Source organism: Typopeltis vanoorti, chromosome 6 (genome assembly GCF_054136105.1).
Source record: "Typopeltis vanoorti isolate ZY-2024b chromosome 6, IOZ_Tvanoo_1.0, whole genome shotgun sequence".
NCBI classification, from domain to species: domain Eukaryota; kingdom Metazoa; phylum Arthropoda; class Arachnida; order Uropygi; family Thelyphonidae; genus Typopeltis; species Typopeltis vanoorti.
In genome coordinates, this window is record NC_143554.1 from 55,090,176 (window position 1) to 55,103,666 (window position 13,491).

At 36.2% G+C, this 13,491-nt stretch overlaps 1 protein-coding gene across 2 annotated transcripts in view; it reads right to left on the reverse strand.

Annotated features, from left to right (window-relative positions):
- Positions 1-13,491, reverse strand: part of LOC150105462 (kinesin heavy chain-like) — a 415,076-nt gene that overhangs the window by 293,675 nt on the left and 107,910 nt on the right. The gene's annotated exons all lie outside the window — the stretch shown is intronic.

Consider the following 13,491-nt stretch of genomic DNA (forward strand, 5'->3'; position numbering starts at 1 on the left):
TCCTTAGGCGAACATCATTAAATTAACTTCTGGTAAGTTTCTTTGACATATCCCATTCTGATTACCAAAAATTTATAATATTATTCAGTATAAAATTGACTATTGTATTAATAAATTGATTTTAATGATGTTTGTTTGGGGGGAAAAAAAAAAAAAATGATAGTGAGAAAAATATTTATGCATTGTAACTCACCAAAGAAGTCAGTGCAGCAGGGGAAGCAGCAGAAGGATGTCGACTTGTCGGCGAACGCTTACCGTCGAACATAACTTGCCCTCACGTATAACTGGCACCACTGATTTCACTTTACGAAAAAAGACAAAAGGTTTTGCATATATTCCTCCCACAAAAAAAAAACACGCCCTCCCCAACAGCCATTATATACTGTAGATGCAAGAAAAAAAATAGTTTTATTATATCCCTGAATAAGGTACAGAGGCTTTTGCAGTCTGTGTAATATATTTCTCAACAAATGAATCACATATACCCCTCTCACAGAAACTACACTGTATAGGCAAGCAAAACCATCTGTTGCACCGGAAACACAGTATCTAACTAAAACTATTGTCCAATTTTTCAATTACATGAAATCAGTGTTTGTTTGATTGCATTTGAAATTCTCGATGTCATTATGACAGATCATGAAGGCTAACTTCAAATAAAATTCGACCACAAATTGAAACGTGCCATATAATGCTTGTGTGAGTTCCCCTTCCAGCTCAAAATGCAAACAAGCAGTAATAAAAATCAACCAAGGGTTGAAACTTTGTGTGAGTTGAACCTGCTGGTAATGAGAAGTTCTGTCGGAACGATAAACGACACCCCGTCACATGAATGTCTTAAAACTAAGAAATACAGGGTGTTCGGGATAAATTTGACATATTTATAATTAATTATATTTTTCCGTAAGTTACATGTATTAACACACACTTCTCTTCATTTAAAAGTTTGGACCCTTCTTCATTCATATACAAGATGTCAGAAAGGATGGATAGCTGGAACCCACCTGAATCATGGAAGAGAATAACTTGTATCATGATGATTCGTGCCCGCCATCAAAATAAGGATATTACGACTGCTGCCCAATGCTCCCTGAATACAGTAAAAACAATCAGGCATGAACTAGAGACTTGCAATGGTGACTACGAGGATGTATCAAGAAGAAAGATCCCTAGCAGACGATCTGATTGCGTTCGTACAGCAGAATTCCTCGCAAATCTGCAGGAACAGGTGTTGAAGAACCCTGGCATTGGAATTCGGGCTTTGTTCGTGGAGTTGCTAACTGTAGTCAAGCCCTGGATAACAAGGGTAGCCAATGGTAGGCCGTATGTATGGCAGCAGGATTCGGCCCCTTGCCACACCTCTGGGAAAAGTCAAAAATGGTTGTCTGAAAATTTCTACGACTTCACCAGTCCAAATGTTTGGCCTCCAAACTCCCCAGACCTTAACCCCATGGATTATTTTGTATGGGGCGCAGTTGAAAAAGACACCAATCGCACTTCCAGTAATACAAAAGCCCAGTTAATGGATAAAATTAAAACAGTTTTTGCGGCCCTTCCCAGGGAGACTGTAGCATCAGCTTGTTCGAGGTTCCGAAGCAGAATTGAAGCTGTGATCGATGCTAATGGTGGTTATTTTGAGTAAATCTTGTTGATAGTATTGTAATTAACTCTGCCTGTAATGTTTTTTTGTCAATTCATTAAATTTAATAGATACAAAGAAGATTTTCTTTTTCCTTACGAAACTGTCAAATTTATCCCGAACACCCTGTATATAGTGAATGTTGTTATGACAGTTGCAGATGTTATGGAATTCAGTTGAAGAGCATTAGCATTTCAACTCAAAAATTGTCGGTTCCATTTGTCTTTGGGTCATGTTATCTTTTGTTAATACTGCACCAATCAAATTCATGTCTTCATAGCTGCTCTCTCCTGTAAAACAAAATTTAACTTGTACGTATTGTAACAATTAAAAAAAAAAAGGTGGAAAAATTTATAAGCATATAAAATGATATCATATGTAAATCATTGACGTGCCAGCAAATTCTAGGGTGTGCCATAGGTTCGCCACCACTGGACTAGGTTTTCTGTTTGGAAAGTTGTGAATGAGCAGAATGGGTTACCAGAGTCAGTTGGGAGTGCTTTATCCGTTAACAGGTTCAAAGAGCAGTATGATATATTGCGTGGATAGTTTGGATGAGTCTTCGAACTCAATGGATGTGCCTGTACAATAATAATGTTATATAGGTATACAACCTTTCATAACGTATGGGACAAGGGAATTACACACACACACACACACACACACAAAACTGTAATCTCACCAGTAGTGATGGTAGCCTGAACAGCTCAACACATGGATGACCCATATAAATTCTGTTATAAGACTTGATCTTCAACCAAGTAGAAAAGCTTCTGACAAATAATATAATACAGTAAAATCTCGATTTAACAGACCCTGATTCAACCGACTTCGGATTTAATGGACATAATTTGACAAATAAATGCAGATAATGAAATACAGTAAACCCCTTGCCGAACACGGGGGGGTTATGTCATTAATACATTGCGTGCACGGCAAAATCTCGTTCTGCAAAGTTAACTTTCTATGGAAAAAAATGTGCTAGGTATAGTTCAAATACAGAAAGTATGTATAATTTAAACGAACCTAAATATTGTTGTAATTAAAAGGGAAAAATGAAACAAATGTTAATTGAAAGGATTTTTATTACTGCTTAATAAGTAGGTACATGATACAATTATTTTTTTAAAAAGCTAGTGATTTTTGCTTGGGACAATGACTGATGCAACTCTTTAAAAGTTTCGCAGTAAGGAGCGCAGAGTTTTTCAATGCCTTTCATAAAGTGTCCTCTTCTTTCTTCATTTGGGTCAATCTCCGTTGCAAAATCAGACAGTTCCTGAGGCTTTTTTAACAATTCGTTTAACTTCTTGTAAGTTAAAGGTGCTTTATCTTCTTCTTCACTATCGCTGCTTTCACTGTCAGCTGGTGTTACAAGATCATCCAGTTCTTCATTCGTCATTTCTCGATCATCATTCTCATTTAATTCTTTGAAATTTTAACAAATGAATTTTCAAACTAGTTATTAAAGAGGGCTTTCTTTTGTTACCCAGGCTTTTCTATTCCACTTCTACACAACAGGCAACTGCTCGAAATTTTTTCCCTGCAATGCATGAGGTGTTTTAGATCGATAAATGAGCAAAGGCTTGCACTTGAAGTTGCCTGATGCATTTCCACAAAAAGCAAAGTGAGTCTATCCCTAAAAGCTTTAAAACCTGGGGCAACCTTTTGTGTCTTTGTGATGTAGGTTCGTTGTCCCATTCGCTTATAAAATAGGCCTGTCTCATCCGCATTGAAAACTTGTTGTGGAACGTAACCCCTCTCTTCAATGAATTTCAAAAATTGGGGTTTCAATTTCTCTGCTGCTTCTTTATCTGCAGAGCCAGCTTCTCCCTGAAGCTTTACATTGTGCAAATTAAAATGATGCTTATCAAACCAAACTTTGCTTGCTTGAAAGTCAATTTACTCTGATGATTGGCCATCTTTATTTAAAACGAAAGAAAACAAATCTAAAGCTTTGCTTCGAATAGCAACACTATCCACAACTGAGCCTTTTTTTGTTTACTTGATTGTCAATCCAAGCTATTAATATATTTTCCATCTTTTCCAATTGCGGAATTCTTCTTGAAACTTGAGCAACCTTTGCCGAAGTATCGCCTGAAGCTTTGACACCAGAGAGAATCTTTTCTTCATTCTCCCATATTGTTCTTATGCTTGATTCGTTTATAGCTAGTTCTCTTGCAAACGATGAAACATGTGTACCATTTTTCAACTTATCTAAAATTTTCATTTTCTGAGATAATGTTACAACTTTGCGTCTTTCTGCTGCTTTATCATCTTCTTTCTTCCTCTTAGAAGTCATACTGAATTTTTGAAATCAAAAGAAATAAAAATGCAAAAGGAGAAGAGGATAAACACTGATAAAAATGTGATTACAGCTCTGCTAACGTGAGTGAAATGATTGCAACTAGGCCTGGGTCACTCAGCTAGCGGGCAGCGTCAAGCAGGGTTGCCGGCCGACGCTCTGCAGCGTACCGCGTATGAATGAAATTCTAGCGTTGGACCAATTAAATGGAAACAATTAAGATAACGCGTATGTGCAAAATTGCGTTCGGCAAATCCGCATTCAGCAACGGTTTACTGTAATTAATAAAAAAATAAATATTACGACGGTTATATGGAAGTGATCGGCAGTGTTTATAAATTGCGTCTTCGGATACACTCATGTATATTCATGATATTTCGTGCGTAACAGTTTGCACGTGCATGCATGTGCTTTGGTTCGATAGCATAGCATCAGTAACGCTGCTAGAGCAAAACATGTAGTGTTTAGGCTGTTGGTAGAGTAATTTTAAGTTAAACTGTTATTAATCATTATTAATATCAATTAATATGTTTGATGTTAAAAGAAAACGAGTAAACTTGATGACAGGACAGAAACTTCAGTTAATAAGTTGGAAAGTGGTGCATCTGTTGCTCATATTTGTGAACTTTATGGAGTGAAAAAGAAAACATTTTAGACATATGCAAAAATAAAGACAAACTTACTCAGTTTTTGTTAAAATATAGTGTTGAGAGCACCAAAAGTGGTTTCACTGTGGCGGATAAGAAACGTGAAGTTGGCCAAGCATAATAATTTAGAAGAAGAAGTTTACAAGCTGTTCATTCAACAGCAGTCTAATGGCATTGTTGTTCATGGTGTTGAACTAAGGTCAGCTGCTGAAAAACTGGTACATCACATGGGCATACAGCTCCAGGTGAGTGATGGGTAGCTTTGGTGCTTTCGTAAATGCCATGACATTATGAGCAGGCAAACATGTGGTGAAGCACTGAGCGCCGATATTGAGCAAGTTGAGTCCTTCAGAAAATACATCAATGAAGTCATTGAATCTGAGGATCTTATTTTGTCTCAAGTTTACAATGCAGATGAGACCGGCCTGTTCTATCATGCTGTTCTTGAAAATACCCTCGCAAACAAACACGAGATTAGTACACATGGCGGCAAATTAAACAAGGAGTGCATTTCAGCCCTACTTTGTGCTAATGCCGATGGCATGCATTGCCTAAAGCCGATGGTAGTTGGAAGAGCACAACAGCCTCGCATTTTGAAGAATGTTATGAACCAGCTGCCTGTCATCTATTCCAGCTCAAGGAATGCCTGGTTTACAAGTGACATTTTTTCCCGACTGGTTTTTCAATCACTTCATACCTGAAGCGCAAAACTACCAAGAAGAGGTCCTGAATATCTCTCCTGAAGATGTAAAAGCTGTTTTACTTCTTGATAATGCATCAGCCCATCCTAATGCTGAGAAGTTGGTTAGTAGGAATGGAAGAATAAAATGTATCTTCCTTCCTTCCTTCCTCCAAACACCACTTCTATAATACAGCCTACAGACCAAGGAGTCATTGTTGCTTGCAAGAAGTTGTATAAGAAGAAGTTTCTTGAAGAGGTTATTTTTGTCTTGGAGAAATGAAAACGATCCCAAGGAAGATACAACAGAAGATAGGACACTTCAAAATTTGTATGCATACAACATCAAGTCTGCCATCTTTAATTCTGCTGCCGCTTGGAAGTAGATAAAGACTACAACATTGGCTAATGGCTGGACCAAGCTACTGAACGGGAGTGAACCAGAATACAATTCAGAGACCTCTGATTTCCGTGAAACTTTGATGCGAGCTGGTGATAATGTTAGTGAAAATGACATTGAACAATGTCTAGACATTGACGAGGGCAGCCCGTGCTATCTCAGTCAGGAAGAGATTGCTGAAGATGTTCTACGGAGTGATCAGGAGGCTGACAACGAGGAGGAAGAAGAAGAAAAAGCGGTTCCAGCTGGTCTGAAACTATTGGTGGTTAGAGAACACATGGACGACATCATCTCATTCATAGGCGCATCTTCAGATCCAGAGGTGATTGCTCATTACGAACATTTTTGGCAATTTCGATCATTAATTATTAAGTATAAAAGTGGAAAGCAGCTGAATCTTGATGCTTTTTTCAAGCCCAATCCTCAGTAAAATGGTACAGTATTTACATAAAAATGTTCTCATTAAAATATATTAATACCACTGAAAGTGTTTTATTTTCAAAACTATTCCTAAGATGTGCAATTTAACAGATTTTCGATTTTACAGACAACTCTTAGCCCCTAATAGTCCATTAAATCGAGATTTTACTGTACCTTTAATGGGACATGTGCACTCTACATTATAAAGTAATTTTTGAGTGTAGTTAACTGTCTGTCTTCCTGACGAAGTCCACGTAACATTGAGTGACACATACTGGATATATAAGCCATAAAGTTACTTGATGATAAATAATATATTTATTTACTTAGTTGGTTATAGATATCTTGCTGGTTTTCTACCCAGCATCTTCAGAGCACAAACAGTTTGTCACAGTAGACAAAGAACAATAATTAGTTAACAGTGGTAACAATTTGCATATTCCACGGTCCTCCTTTCCTTAGTCTGACTGTTGTTTCTGCTCAACTGATCCTATCACTGGTTGTGAACAAGTTACAAAAATGATTTTCACTAGCATGACAACCTTCATTCCCAATTTAAGGCATAATCCTCATCCACTTTCCAAGCAATGGTTCAGTCGAAGAAAAAATTTAGCTTACCACGAGTGGCTTACTTCAAGAACTCCAGCTTCATAGTCTACCACAACATATGCAAATCGGTCATCAGTAGATCCAAATCTGATTTCATAAAGGACAACAGCAAAAAACTTGCCTCCTGTCTAAATGGAAGCAGTGCCTTCTGGCTCTTGCTAAGGCTGCTGGATGCAACTTCTACTCTCCTGCACTTCCACCTCTCTCTCTCTCTTCCTGGAGGCACCACTATTACTTCACCCAAAGATAAAGCTGACCTCCTGCTATCTCTCTTTTACTCAAACTCCTACATTGATGACCAGGGAAAATCATCTCCTACCATACCAGAATCTAAGCACCACATGCCTCCTTTAGTTTTTCGACAAAAAAAAAGAAATCAGGAAAGTACTATAAAACATGGATACCTAAAGTCTTCTGATCCTGATGGCATCTTTGCAATTATTCTCAAACTTGGTGCTCCAAAATTAACACCTGTCCTTCATCATCTCTACAATCTATTATACATATCTGCTACTTATCCCAATGCATAGAAGCAACCTCATATCCATCCTATTCCTAAAAAGGGTGATAGAAGTGAAACTACCAACCAATTGCTATCAAATAGTCAACTCCTCCACTACTTAGAGGATCATTAATTAATCAGCAATTGCTGGTATGGATTCTGCCATTCAAAATCCACAGCCGACCTCCTCATCCACCACTGGATACGTGCCATGGAAAGGTTTGGAGAAATTTGTGCTATTGCCCTTAACATTTCCAAACCTACAACTGTGTGGCATCACAGCCTGCTTTAACAAATCACCATCTTTTAGTCTCCTTGCTACCCTCTGTAAATGGGTAGCCAGCTTCTTCTCTGGTCATTCTGTGTGAGTCATGGTAGATGGTACCAATGTTACTTCACCCAAAGATAAAGCTGACCTCCTTGCATCACTCTTTTCTCTCTCTCTTCCTCCCTCTCTTTGAGTTTCACCATCAATGCTGGAGTGCCTCAAGGCTCTGTCCCATGAGCTACTGTCTTTCTCTTGTTCATAAATGACTTAGTCGCAATCACCACTAATCCTATCCACAGCTCTGCTGACGATAGTACTCTACTAATTCAACAAACCATGCAGTACTCTGACATCCCAGGCTACAAGATCATCTATAACCAGTGACTTAAATACTGATCTTCATACTACTATTCTTCAATGGGGCAAGGACAACTTTGTCATGTTTGAAGTCATCAAAACAGTCTCCATTTCTCTTGCAAAAGGGCCTTAGCTCACCTACCCTTACCCTCATTAACACCCAAATCACCACACAAGACCAGATCTCTCTGCTTCGATTAAATTTACTTCCTGACATAAACACATCACATCAATAGCCTCCTCAGCATCCAAGAAATTAGGAATTTTCTTTCATTCAAAGAGCTAGAGTACACCTAACTAACTCCTAACTATATAAAAATCCCAAATTTGTACATGATTAGAATACTGCTCACATGTTTGGGATGGTGCACCTAAAACTTCCCTTAAAATCGTTGATGCTGTGCAGAGGAAAACAATTACTCATAGATGATCCTTCTCTTACAGATAAAGTGTTTCAGCACCATCTATTCTACAGCTATTTCTATGATCACTGCTCCAGTGAATTGTTAACTATCATTCCTTCACTTTCCATTGTAGACATTTTAAAAAAGACAACTGATAAACAATTAATGAAAATGAAAAGGAAATAACTAAAGAATTAGAAATCAGCCTGAAAGAAACAAGAAACAGAAAATCACCTGGAGAAGATAAGCTAGGTTCAGAACTATATAAATACGCAGGAACAAGATTCAAAGAAAGACTCTTATTATTTTTAAATAAAATTTATTCAACTGGTATACCCCCCCCCCCAATAGAATGAAAAAAAGCAATTGTGATTCTTATCTTTAAAAAAGGTAATAGAGATGACAATAAAAACTATAGAGGTATCAGTATACTAAACCCAAAATTCCTGTTACAAAATATATATAGCAGAATCTTAAATAGCAAACTAATGAAATATACTGAAAACTTTATTTTAGAAGTACAGAATGGATTTAGAAAAGGACGATCATATATATAGACCCGGCCTTTTGCCTAAAATTAATAATAGAGAAAAGAAGAGAATACAATTTAGAAACACATATTGCATTTATTGACTTTGAAAAAGCATTTGACAAAGTTAAAAGAAACATTATTTAACATATTAAAAGAGAGACAAATACCAAATAATATCATAAAAGCTATCACAAGTATATATGAAAATAACAAATACAAATAAGATTAAATCACGCGCTATCATATACAAGAGAGATAAACCAAGGGGTTCGACAGGGATGTCCCCTCTCAGCAACTCTTTTTAATATTTACTTAAATGAAATAATATTAAAATGGAATAAAAATTTACATCAAGGAATTAAACTTTCTCCTACAGTGAACTTAAACACTCTCCTCTTTGCCGATGACGAAATAATAATTACCAATTCTGAAGATAACTTACAGAAAGCTATTTTAGATCTAAATGAGATAGCCAAAGATTATGATATGATAATATCAACAGAAAAATCAAACACTATGGCCTTTAAAGGACAAGATCCAGCAAGAACTAAAATAGTAATAGATAACAAGATCTTAGAACAGGTGAATTCATTTAACTACCCTAGGATGTATGATCACATATGAAAATGAAAAAGATATAAACATAAAAATTGCAAAATATTTAAAAATAACAGGTGTAATTAACTCTATATTTAAACCAAACCTAGTTCAAAAACAAACCAGACTAAAAGTATACAATATATTAGCCCTACCAGTCTTAATGTATGGAAGCGAGGTCTGGACAATAAAACAAAAAGACAAACAAAGATTAATAACAGCAGAAATGAAATTTATGAGAAAAACTGCAAAGTATACCCTATTTGATCACAAAAGAAATGAAGAAATTATGAAAGAATTAAACCAAGAACCAGTAATAGAAAAAATTTAAAAAATATAAACATAAATGGATGGAACACGTTCAAAGAATGAAAACAGAAAGATTACCAAAACAAGCCTTAAAGTACAAACCATTAGGAAAGAGAAAACCAGGACATCCTCTTAAACGATTCAACGATGACTTCTAAGGCCGGAACAGGACATGCCAGGCTAAATCCTTGATACACATGATGATGATGACTTTCCGTTGTACCTCTTAATAAAAGAGCAAAAGTTGCCCAGCATCCCATTACTGTGAACTGCAAACACACCAAACTTGTTTTTCCTCTTTCTCTTTTATTTTGTCCCTCCCCTGTCCTCTGGAACAGCTTTCCTCAACAAGTTTTCTGAACAATTACAACTTGGAGCTCTTTAAAAATAATAATAATCAATAAAACTTCTACTCAGTCCTCATCTGCACTCCACACACACATGATGCTGATGTGCTAATGGGATCAATATAAATAAAAAATAAATAAAAATGAAAAAAAAAAAAATTCAGAGCCCATCTGAAAAGATATCCAGAGTACATAACAATTACCAGCATCACATTTAAACTATATATCACATTGGCAATTCTAAACAAAACCTCTCCTTTTTCACATCTGAGAGGACATGGAGTGCCTGTGGACAGATAGGAAGATCTACTGACATCCATCTTGAAGAACATAAGAAATACATTTGATACCATTGTTATGGCAAGTCAGAACTAGTAGACCAACCACCTCCCCCTTCACACATGATTACATGCAAAGCAAAAGTGCTAAATAGAAGTTGTCATAAGTCAGACTTGAATCAGCAGCAGCTTTAAGACATTCCTCAAACCACAAGTATGGTTGTATCAATTTATCAAAAATTAGTTACTATTAGTTAACCTCTCTCTCTCTCTCTGTATCCAACTACAGATGACACCAATTATGACTTTAGTTCTTTACTATTAAGAGAGACCTCCAGGGAGTCTGGAACTTGTCAATGGAGGCAATACTATTCACACCAGATGTCATATTTGTTCTTAAATTTATTCACACTACTTGCACACACAACATCCAATGGAAATTCATTCCAATCACACACACACTACTTCATGAGAGAAAAATCTAGCCCTAACCCCCTCTCTGATAGCATTCATTCTCAACTTCCATGGATGCCCTCGCATCCTTTCCCCACCCTTGATAAAATGAAAAATTCCATCTACTAAAATTCTGTACAACCCTTTCAGAAGTTTGTAAGTCACAATCATATCACTCCTCTTTCTCCTGCTTCCTAGGGTCTGCAGCCTACAATTTCTCAATCTGTCCTCATAATCTGTATTCCACAATCACAATATCATTTTTGACACTCTCCTTTGCACTCTCTCTCCACTTTATCAGAATTACCACAGAAACCAGGAGAGCAGACCTGCATGTAATAGTCCAAGTGAGGTCATATCAAAGCCTTTTAAAGAAGCAAAATGACTTATCTTGACATGTCAAGTATGTTGCCTGTCAATATTAAATAGTTCCCACTATTAGCTGAATGCTGCTGTTTATGTACTATGAAACTGTTTGCAATTGACTGGAAATACTGGGCAAAAAACCAGTGAAATATAATCAATTAAGTAAATAAATGTATTATTTATTTTCTTATTAGTATCTTATGTTGTGAATTAATCCGTGATAAAAATAAATAATTAAAAACCTATGTTGTTAAATAATATTTGACAAGAAATTGTATTCTTGTTTAATCATTTATCCAAGTGTAAGCAAATCTTTATCCATGAATTATCTTCACTACTATGATACTTGTGTATGGAGACTTGACTTCACATACATCAATGCTGGCCTGGTTGGCCAAGTGGCTAATTTATCTGCTCTCCAAATAACAGTCTGCAGGTGTTCAAATCCCACTGTGGGCATGGATGTTTGTCTTTAGATGGGAGATGAATTTCATTGCCCAATGAGAGACCACTGCCCTGCTTATTGGATGCCTGAAGTGGCTTAAAGAAGTTCATGTTTGCTCTCTAGAGGATGGGTTCACACCCAGGTTAAAAATAAATAAAATAAAATAAAAAGTACCAAAAAATAAAAAAAAATCCTTAACCCACCTGTTAAACAAATGTACTATAGGTTTACATTAAAACCTCTCATGGGTGATTTACAGAAAAAACCTTCAGATCTATAATACAATAGTATTATGAGAAGAGACACTACTCAGCTCTGTTTTGAGCTTTATTAAGGTATCATCAATGGGAGCCAGACTGAAGAAAAAGCCAAGGTTGAACTGTCTTATTTTCCATATACAAGTAGTAAAAAGGTGAATCACCATATTAATGAAATACTCTGGATTAGTTATAGCTATAGAAAGTTTTTTTTCACTTGGTAACAATGTAAATTACATTTGAACAAGAAATTATAATCTTGTTCCATAGCAAACTTAAATAATTCTAAGTAATAAGTTTTGGACAAGTTTCTGTTTTGACACTGATTGCTCATCTCTTGAAGTGATGATGTGTTGTATTAGAGGCATCCAGATGGAGTCCAGTAGCTGCCAGTCATAAAATAAGTAATCAACCGTGTGCTGAAGGTGTTGACAACAAATGAATAATTGCGATTCCAGAATATGGAATCTGTGTAGGTAGTGTGTATATAAACCCTGGTGAGATGCCATCTATTTTCAACCAGAATCTGCTTCTGACACTTGGCAAGAATTCTTTTGTTGTTGTTGATCTGTTTTTAAATATTTTCCATTCTTCTTCTCACAAGTTTAGGCTTATTTCTTCTGTAATTTATTTCTAATCATTTATTGCCACTTCTTTAGCCAGCTGATACACTCTCTCATTTTTGCAACCCCAGTACATGCCCTCACCCAGCAAAACTTAATATCCATCACTCTAAAGTGAAATTCCTTATAGATTTCTTGTCTGCTCTATTAATGTGAGGTGGGTGTTCTGTTTTTTTATGCCATCTATAGTGCTTGGAAGTTTATTTTCCACTTGGTTAGACTATGATAAATTTAGTTTAATCCTTTACCCAAATGTAAGCAAAAAATTTTTTTGCACCTGAAGTATCTTCAGGACTGAGGCAACTCGTAGTAAAGATGGACCAAGCTCTCATCACTCCTTGCCTCAGTATCTCCCATAATGCAAAGCACATCTCCTTGCGGACATGTATAATGCTATGCATTAAGGTAAGGGTCACTACCTAGACCGGTTTGACCTTTATTTTATGGACCAAGCTCTCATCACTCCTTGCCTCAGTATCTCCCATAATGCAAAGCACATCTCCTTGCAGATATGTATAATGCTATGCGTTAAGGGAAGGGCCACTACCCAAACCAGTTTTGACCTTTATTGAGGTCTCATCAGTGAGAATCAGACCCAGAAGTGGTGATACTAAGACAGAAGCAATGGAGAGGTCATATTTACTTATATGAGTTGACAAAAGGTGTATAACCTTATTATTAATTTACTCTGGATTTAGAGAAAGATGTTGGAGGTTTATTTTCCACTTAGTTAGACTATGATGAATTATTTATATAAAAATTTTTTTTGCTTACACTTGGGTAAAGGATTAAACTAAATTTATCCACAGTGCTTCTACTGTCACTGTGGTCTGTGTAGTTTTGCATGCTCCAGATGATAATGATTACAAAGGTTGATGATGTCAAGAAATTAGGTATTTGCTTGGTCCATAAAATAAAGGTCATTTAATCAAACTTTACAAAATAAATTGTAAAGTTTGATTAAATATTGTATGTGGAGAGGGATTTTGATTATTAAAAAATTGGGTTCTGTACAAATTGCATTGTAATGTCATCACTATCACACCAATCTCAGAAG